At 45.1% G+C, this 7,854-nt stretch overlaps 1 pseudogene across 1 annotated transcript; it reads left to right on the top strand.

Moving 5' to 3' along the window:
- Positions 1-1,257: 1,257 nt before the first annotated feature.
- Positions 1,258-5,845, top strand: LOC306648106 (G patch domain-containing protein 2-like; annotated as a pseudogene). The gene has a single exon. The product of its transcript is annotated as a G patch domain-containing protein 2-like (transcript).
- The last annotated feature ends 2,009 nt before the right edge of the window (positions 5,846-7,854 follow it).

Raw genomic sequence — 7,854 nt, 5'->3', positions numbered from 1 at the left:
TGTGACGGTGGAAAACCTGGCACTTATAACTTCTCTGGGCAAGGGCCTTACAGCTGCTTCTGTGCTCTGAGATAGTCTCCGCCTTCCCTTCCTCCCCAGGAGCTCATCAGGACCACAGCTCAGCTTCCTCTCCAGTTCCCCGGGTGGGTTTGGTTGCAGGGCTGCAGTGTATGCAGTGCTTTTTCCTTGAACAGCCCCAGCCTCTGCCAAGCCCATGCTGGCTGGGGAGGGTGCAGTGTCAGGAGGCTAACGACAGTGGCCTTCCCAATCCAGCGCCCCGTGTGCTTCCCTTTCTAGCTAGCAGCTCCTCATTCCTGCTTGTGCCAGACACTATCCTTATGCAGGTGCTGGCTACTCAGTAGACTGTGAGCTGTTCTTTCAGTGTCCTCTCTGATGTTCTTTTGTGATGTTGATCTCCTTTCCTGCAGTCTGCCGTGTGCTGAGCTATGCTGGGCTGGTGCTCCCTTGCCTCTCTTATGTTTTTCTCTTACTGCCTGCATCATCCAGGTTCAGTGGTGTTTTTTTTTTTTTTTTTTTAATCATCGAGTGGTATATACAGTGCTCAGTGGTTCATGGGAAGAATATGAATAAGCTCAGACATAGTCTGGCTCTGAGGATTGGCACCTGGGGGAGGTCATGGTGCAGAGCTGAGTTCAAATTTCACCAGAAATCTATTCTTTTTGGCTGATATTTTGGTGGCAGCACCCACATGTCATCCTGGCCTTCCTTCCTCATTCTGTACACTTATTCACCTTGTTCATCCTGCTTGTTGCTTCTACTCTTACTTTCACCCTGGGGCTAATCCCAACATATCTGGACACTGTCTCACCCGTGTCTCTCTGTGCTGTATCAGCAGGGTTCTGCAGCATCAGCCTTTTCATGTTTGGTCCTGAGATGTGCACACATTCTTACTCAGTCCTGAGCACTGGCAGCTGTGTTGTGGTTGTTTTCTTGCATACACCCACCTGCACAGCTCTGGGTGTCAGCAGCAGACAAGGTTCTGACAAAGTTGTTTACAGAGGAATGAGTCATAGGCCCTGCCCCTCCTGTGTCACACCTGCAATTGTATCTCTGGCCTCATAAGGCCTCCCACATTCTGTGACTGTCAGGATCCAGTTTTGCTAAGCAGCCTCATTCTCATCCTCAACACCTACCCCTTGCCCTGTAAGCAGTCTCATAGACTTGTCCCTGGGAACATTACACATGAGTGAAATGTTATACATTTGAATGGAGCTGTCTCCTCCTACAGCATCAATATGTATTTAATTCTTTCTTTCAGGTTGGTGGTGTGGAGCAGAGGATGAGGAGGCAACTTCTGAGCAGAGTATTTCTGTAAGAGGGAGTGTCACATTAGGTCTATCTCTCCAAAAGACAAACCCCTGTGAGATGTGTGGCCTGATCTTAAGACATTCTTCACTTGGCTGAGCACAGGAAGGCACATCACAAACAGAAAATGTGCATGTGTTGGGCATGTGAGAAACAATTTTACTTCAGTACAAATTATCAGCACCAGAAGCACCACATTGGAGAGAAGCCATTCAGAAGTAATATGGGCAGAACCTTGTTTGTGAAGAGTTGCAAGTTCCATGAGTCAGGGAAGGCCTTTCTCTGCAGGGAGGTTGGAAGTGGTTTCCTGACAGGCTTGGAATTTCTCCATTGACAGACTTCTTTTCTTTCTGTGGAAAAGTCAAATAGCAAAACCAAGCATGGGGCTGTTTCACAGGGGAAAAGCTCCTTGTAACTGGGAAGAATGTGATGAAACCTTCAGCCACAAACACATACTTGTTCAGCATCAGAGAGCCCTCACTAGAGAAGGATGTTTCATGTGCAAGGAGTGTGGGAAATCCTTTACTTACAGCTCCAACCTCATTAAACACCAAAGAGTACACACTGGAGAAAAACCTTATAAGTGCAGGGAGTGTGGCAAGCCCTTTAGCCAGAGCTCTAACCTTTTTCAACATCGGAGAATTCACACTGGAGAAAGGTCTTACAAGTGCAGTGAATGCAGTAAATCCTTTAGCCAGAGCTACAGCCTCAATAACCATTGGAAAGTTCACACTGGAGAAAGGTCTTGTTTTTAAGTGAAGCAAATGTGGGAAATTCTTGAGCTAGAGCATTGCACTCCTTCAGCACCATAGTGTCTAAACTGGAGAAAGACCTTATGTCTGATGAGTGTGGGAAATTCTTTACCTATGACTCCAGTCTGCTAAAGCACCAGAAAGTTCACACTGGTCAAGGTCTTATGAGTGCACTGAATGTGGGAAGTCCTAGCCACAGGTCTGTGCTCCTCAGACACCACACGGTTCATACTGGAGAAAGGCCCTATGAGGGCAGCAAGTGTGGGAAATCCTTTAGGCAAATCTTTAACTTCAGTGACCATAGGGGAGTTCACAGTGGAGGAAGACTTTAGAGGGTTTACAGTGTGGAAAATCATTTAGCAAAAGCTCTGGCCTCACTCAACACCAGAGAGTTCACAGTGGAGTAGTGGGGGAAGACCCTCTAGGTGTTCTAGAAATAGAGAGCTTTCCTGTTCAACGAAATGACACTGAAGGAAATCTCTTAGGTGCCATCTGCCCGAACTGAGCTTGGTTCATTCACATATCCACATGAATTCCAGATGGGGAAGCTTGAAGCTTTGTGCTGCTCTTCTAAACCCACCCAGGGCCTTTGCCTGACTTTAGTCACCTTCAGTACTATAGCTGAAGCTCTGTGGTCTCTGCCACCTGCCAGGCACCACAGTGTGTTTTGGTACTCCATTTGCAAAGGGAAGTAGTCTGTGTTCTCCCATCTCAGAGAGGGATTTGTGAGAAGACAGAACTCACTTCCACATCCTTCCCAATGTGTTTGGCCTTAGGTCTGACTCATGCTTGGCCCAGAAGACCTGGTCTGAGTCCTGCTTGTGAATTAAAAGGTGGACTATGTTTTCCAGGGATATTGTTGGTCTTTCACAACCAGTGATGGCGTTTTCTGGTTTTTACCTTACCACCCTGAGAAAAGCCTGCTTCTCATTCCTCTGCTTTGTGTGATGATAAATGCCTTATTTCTTAGGCCACCTTCAATCTTGGGAACTCTGTACTTTATTGAGTAATTTGAGAACAGTAGGGTTCTGTCAAAATGAAAGAAGAAACAGCTTCGAGAGCATCCCACACATGTGCTTCAAGTAGTTCTTCAGTTTCAGCCTGATTTGTGTTTCTCCCCAAGCATCCAAGAAAAAAGCCACAGACCTACCTTATAGCATGAATATTGTGGTGCTTGTGGCTTCTGGGCTTACTTGGGCAGTGCAACAGCCTCCAGGACTTATGGAACAATGTGAAATTTGTTAACAGGCGATTTTGTGTGATTCCCTTGAGAGAAATCTCTTCCCTTGGTCCTGCATAGGAGCCACGAGCCTTGTCCAGAAATCGAGGATAGTTGCAGTGTGGGGTGGGGACCATGACTGTTACAGGAGCTCTGGATAAACAGTAGTGGAGAGAGGGTATGGTGTGGGTGGAGTGTTAGAGTCCAGGGCCAGTGGCAGAGGGGATTGGGGCCTGGAATGTGGCTGGGCAGCTAAGGGCATCATGGGGCCATGGTGGGAGGGAGGGGCAGGGCAAGGGCAATGGGGCCTGTTTTTCTCAGTCATCACCCCCATCCTGGGTGATGAGGGTCAGGTGGCCTCTGGGGCACAGCTCTCTTCTCTCTGTTTCTTTTGGGCTGGAGATAGCATGGGTGTGGTGTTCCAAGCCATGGTTCCCCAATCCTTCAGGGCCAGGCCTGGGTGTGGTGGAGAGTCCTTTGAAAAAATTTTTTCCTCCTGCATATGTGGTCCCGTTGCAACCCGTGATCTTAGAGGAAGCCCAGTCTCCACGACTTTTTGTTTGACAGTTTCTTTCCTAGAAGGCTGACTCCCCTGTCCCAGATCCAAATGAGAAGTTACCTTCCTGCTTCCCCACCTCTCACACCTTGGACTCATCACTTGGCCCTCTTCTAACTTGCTCTCCATTAGCTTCCTATGTGTGACTTGGATCACTTCTCCCCAGGGCATCCCTGGATCCAGGATTTTTCTCAGGCACCTGAGCAAGAATGGAGATGTGAGAGTCTCATGGTTCTATTACCTGCATTGAAATTGCAGTCTTTGAGGCAGGGAAGGATTCTGAACAAGCATGTGACTAGTTTGATAATCCAGTGACAAATTTAATTGTGGAGAAAGGAGAGAGCTCTAGTCCCCTGCTTTTGCTTGTTTTTGCTAACATTCCAGTTGCTATCTGATATGACCTCATGGATGAGCTGTTACATGACTTAACCTCAGGCTGGGAGCAGGCATCTGAGCAAAATAAACTTGGCGAGCTGGGGGAGGAGATGGTCCTGAGCCCCTGGCAGCAGAGTGGGCAGCTTTGGAAATGCTGGGGCCTGAAGTACTGGTCTGACTTTACTCACCTGGCAGCATATACTTGCTGCTACAGTGAGGTCTCTGAGTCAAATCTGAATGAGGCTGTTAAGGATTGTTGAGAAGTGGTCCAGTCACCAATTTCAGTGACTCTAATGACAAAATGGTAGCCAAATGGCACCTAGCTCTCAATGCCATAGTTAAGAATAAGCAACGTTCTTGGCATCAATCTGACTCCTTTACTGAAAATGCACCTTGTGGACCACTCAGGCACTGGAGGAAGGTGGAACAAGTGACGTCGGAGATGGCTGCCAGCCTTCAGCAGAACTTGAAGGTATTGGATTGGGGCTTTGAGAGAGGCTGCATGTTCAAGTCTGCTAAGAAGCAGTGTCTGTGCTGCTAGAAGGAGAATACTCTCTGAACCTCATTAGGGCATGGGCTGTGTGACTAAGCAGACAATAGGACTTTCCTCAGCAAAACAGGAAGGAAAGAAAGCATGGAGTATAAAGGAGATGAACAAAAACAGGGCTCTAGTGAGAGCATGTCAGAATGTGTGGGTAGGAGCAGTGACACTGGGCTCTTTGCCAAGGATGAGAGACAGCAAGGAGGTGAAGAGAATGATTGGTTCTGTGGAGGAGAATGTGCTCCAGGATTCACTGTTGCTGATCTTCTGTCCAAGTGGGCTCCCGATCATTGCACTAAAGTGGGAAGAATGGATTCTGGACTGGATAAACTTTCCATTCCACATCCTTTTACCTTCTTGGCCAGCTCAAAGAGGATACCATACTCATTTGATTTGTCTGCTAGGAGCTGCAGGACAATACCTCAGAAAGGGGAGAAGAAGGCTCTTGGGAAGGAGTCCAACATAAATACTCTGGGTACTGAGAAGATAAGCCATATCATCAGCGACCCCCAGGAGAAAGATTTCTGGTTACCATCAGCTGGGAAAAGAGAACAAAATCAGTTTAATTCCCTTTCTCCCCTTTATTCCCTGGATGTTCTTGCTGATGCTTCTCATCAAAGATGTTTTCCAGTGCACTGCTTTGCCAAGCAGCCACAAAGATATTGGAGGCCACCATGTTCATATCACATCAAGAGGAAACAGAAACCTGTGACTGCAGCATCTCTTGTCTAGTCCCAGTGCAGTTCACTTGGATGCAATAGAGCCAGCCACACCAGCAGTACAAGCCCCAAAGTTCCCACTTTGAGTGGTTGGTCAGGATCTCTGTTACAGAGAAAGCCACTGACTCAATTACAACTACATTAAAAAAAAAAAAAGTCACAAGGAAAGAGTCCTGGATGCAGCTAGAGAGAGCACTGTTCACCCACCTGGAGCTGACTTGATGTTGAAAGAAGTTTTAGACTTTGTATTGTGTAGTCCTTCCCAGTCCTTTTATCACTAGAACTGACTCCTCATCAGTGGTAGACTCTCTTAGGAAATCATGTTGTGGAAATCTTTTTTTTTTTTTTTTAAAGTATTGAGGCAATGATTTCTTTTTAAAGAGGTCACTCTATGCTGTCTTACATTATTGCTATCCTACCATTTATCTACAGCTCTATTTTTCAGAGCTGTTGCCTTTTTGTAGGTATGTCTCTGTTCTTGTAGAACTAGTCACTGCTTTTGCATACCTTTTGCAAAGAACTTTTAATATAATTTGATGAAGTCCCAAATTTGTAGCCAGTTCCATATTTCTGAATGGAATTGTGTTTGCAGATTAGGCTTGCCATTGAGCCAGATTTTGATTCATTCAGAGTGCCAATAAACTATATCTACCAAGTTCTTAAAAGAGACACCAGCAGTGTGAGCACTGGGAACTTCTTTGTTTTTTTCTGCAGATAATCAAATGGGGTCCCCAGAAGCTGTGTGGTACTTCACCTCATCTTCAGAGTTCATGTTTTAGTGAAAGAGCCTATTTCTATACTCACAGATTGGTGTAATAAGGAAGATGATTTAGGTGTACAGCAAACTTAAAATAGTCATGGATTATGTCTATCTACTTCATGTTTCTATATAAGTCTCCATGTCCTAAGTGGTACTTTAATGTTAGTATTCTGAGTCAGTAACTGCAACAGAAATCTATGCTCTATTATAATCATGGCTTCTCAGGGCCACACTTTGGTGAAGAAAAGTGTCTTTTTGACATGCCTTTATACTTGTGTGTTTGTGATGGCTTAGTTGTGTGAAGAGGTGTATATTCAGTCGTGCCTCAAGTTGGATGCTGCTTGTCAAAATGAGGAATAAGTGACTGGAGCTGCTGAAGAAAAGCCACACTTCCTCAAAAAGTATTATCAGGAGTGTCATTCAGGGGCAGAAGTGCTGCTCTTCTTTGGTACAAATTGAGTGTCTCACTCTGAAATACATGGAAACTGTTAGATGCTCACTGCTGTGGTCACATGGGAGAGGAGCATCCACACCAGAGCCTGAATATTTACTGTCTTAAACAGGTACTGAGTGGAGTAGCACCTTCTTTCCCCAAAGTGTGATTCTCTCTTCCTCCCATGCAGAATGTAATTAATGGTGAGTTGTTTTATTGTGTTCCCTTGAAAAAATTGTTGTTCTTATCAGTGGAAACTCCAGAATTTCTTTGTAGATGAGGTGGGCATGTGGATGGGTATGACTAGTAAAGTGGAAGTTGAAGATGAGTTTACATAGTACTTTATGTAAGCCCCAAACATGTCAGTTAACCATAACAAGGAAAAGAGTGGAGGGAGGGGCCAGTGGAGATCATGGAGTAGAAGGGTGCCCTTGGAAACATCCGGGCTCTCAGGCAGGAGTGGGTGTACTGACAGGGAGTTCAAGGCTATACTCAAGAAATACAGGGAATGCAATGTCTGTTGATAGTAAAATGGCACCGCTGAATTGTTTTGGTGATGAAGGTAGGTTTTGTTGGGTATGTTGTCATCTAGTTCCTACAGTGGCCAAGGGCACATATTTCTAACATACATGGTTGGATTTAAGGAGAAATCTATAGACATCACTTTTTTTTTTTTTTTTTCCTTAGTGCCAACCTCTGTGACTCATGCAGAGATTGGTGCTGTCATGGCCTGATAAGATGTCTGCAGTTCAGGTGCAAAGTGTCCTTTATCTTTTCTTCATGACATGTTACCTACCTTTCTACCTATGATTTAAAATAATTCACATATACAACCTTATTTACATTTGAAACATCTCTATGATGTTATGCCATTTCATTTTATTTTTATTGTAAACAAATGGGATACATGTTTCTGTATGTACATGGAGTAACAGCATACCATTTGCGTAATCATACATTTACATAGGGTAATGATGTTTGACTCATTCTGTTATTTTTTCCTTCCCCAACACCCCTCCCACCCCTCTTTTCCTTCTATATAGTCCCTCCTTCCTCCATTCTTGCTCCCCTCCCATCCCCCATTATGTGTCATCATCCACTTATCAGTGAGATCATTTGCCTTTTAGATTTTTGAGATTGGCTTATTTCACAGCATGTTATTCTCCAATTTCA

The sequence above is a fragment of the Sciurus vulgaris genome (assembly GCF_902686455.1).
Source record: "Sciurus vulgaris genome assembly, chromosome: 17".
In the NCBI taxonomy this organism is placed as follows: domain Eukaryota; kingdom Metazoa; phylum Chordata; class Mammalia; order Rodentia; family Sciuridae; genus Sciurus; species Sciurus vulgaris.
The sequence above is the reverse complement of the archived record's forward strand: the minus strand, read 5'-3'. Positions and strand labels throughout refer to the sequence as shown.